Source organism: Hordeum vulgare, chromosome 3H (genome assembly GCF_904849725.1).
Source record: "Hordeum vulgare subsp. vulgare chromosome 3H, MorexV3_pseudomolecules_assembly, whole genome shotgun sequence".
NCBI lineage: Eukaryota > Viridiplantae > Streptophyta > Magnoliopsida > Poales > Poaceae > Hordeum > Hordeum vulgare.
The window spans coordinates 538284845-538286642 of NC_058520.1; positions in this window are offsets into that span (position 1 = coordinate 538284845).

The window sequence follows — 1798 nt, forward strand, 5'->3', positions numbered from 1 at the left end:
AAGCCGGGCAAGTACAGAAGAGGTGCTTGCTAGACTCTAGATTTTGGACACAGAGCTAGCAGAAGTATTCATAGGGCCACCCCCGCCACTGCAATCTGTCATTGCACCACAGCCTATCTTGGAACATTAACCAGGAAAGAATCTTCATACCTCCCGGTGCCCAAGCCTTCCAAATCAGCTTGTCGAAGCTGGAAGAAACTCTTCTGTGGAACTGCATGGAGTACGCAGATCTCGCCGAGTAATTACCAGACTTCTCCATGTGCCATGAGATGTGGTCTGGTGTGCCCTCCAGCAGTTGGACGTCTCGTTGTTGAAGCAATCGATGCAGGCGGAGGAAGTCTTGAACCAGGTGGTGGTTGTTGCTATGTGCCAGGTCCCTGATCCAAACTTCATCCGTAAGCGCCTCCTAAACCATCCTTTGCTTCCTTCTGGAGTGCTTGTATAACTCCGGGAATTGCAGCGCAAAGTGTCCTGTCCCAACCACGACGAGTGCCAAAAGGTGTTGGGTTCTACCATAGGTGCATCGCATGCGAATTAAATTTTTCCTATGCGTAGAACATCCAAGAACATGCTACGGAGATGGATCACACATCGCTACCACTAGACGCGAAGTGCGATGGAGCGGAAGTAGATTTGGGGCAACACGTCTGCGTGGTCCGTCTCCTCCTCGTGGGATCTACCTTGAACAGCCGGTCACTGGATCGTCTCCCTCGAACAGTACAGGTCATGCGCACCACCTCTAACAATATACGCGTGTGCAGGAGGAACACCGTGCGGCGGACTCCTAGGTCCGGATCACACAGTTGGCGGCAGCGAGTGGAGGTGGCTAGGTGCAACACATGCACAACCCTAATGACGGCGCTGAAGCGATCAATCGAATAAGTGTGCCGCACCTCCACTATATATAGGCGTCCGGCGTAGGCTCAACTCTTGGGCCTTGCATGGACCCTAAAGCCCACGTGTTCCTTCCCTTAAGCGCGTGACCCTTTAGGTTCTTGTTCACTTGGTCGCGAGTCAGACTACGTTCGACTCAGCTAGTCGGTAGCGGCCTCTAGCAAGGCTGCCGACTCCAAGTGTCTGATGAAGCTGGTTAGGTGAACCTGTACTTCATACTTCTGTTCCCTTTGCCACACGAAATACGTTGTCGTGCTCAAGGCGAGATGGTCATCCTTGTTGGCGCGCAACCTCTTTCTCATTCCAGTGAATTTGACCAACATTAGGATTATCTCGTAATCCTCATCGCATGGCCATGCTTATCGAGGTTAGATCACCCGAGGGGCCCAAAGTATATCTCTCCTAGTCGGAGGGGAAAATCCCATATTGCTCGACCACGTCTCGGCAGCATGGGTCTGGACAAGCCTGAAACCTACCTTTGTAACTACCCAGTCACAGAGTAGCGTTTGGTCGGTCCAAAGCAAGTCTGTCACCATCCCGAGTATATGCGTCAGCTCAGGTCTTAGGACATAGAACATATGTTGTACTAGAGACTCACACATGACCTATCCCTGCGTCTCATAGTTGGGTATGTCCAACTCAGACCTTATCTCGACTCGGATCTGACTACGTCGAATTCGACCAGATCTTTCTGAGCCCATATTATCCGGCTAGCATCCAATGCTACATGGTCAGTGAGACTGGACCATCCACCGTATCATATGCCAGTGTAGTTGGTTGTGCGTCCACACAACTCTTTCGACTGGGGATCATTTAGGACAGTTATCATACAATGTATAGTTTCACAAACAAGTCACGTACTTGTTAATATACATCACTGATAATGTCCAAGGACTATCTTTAT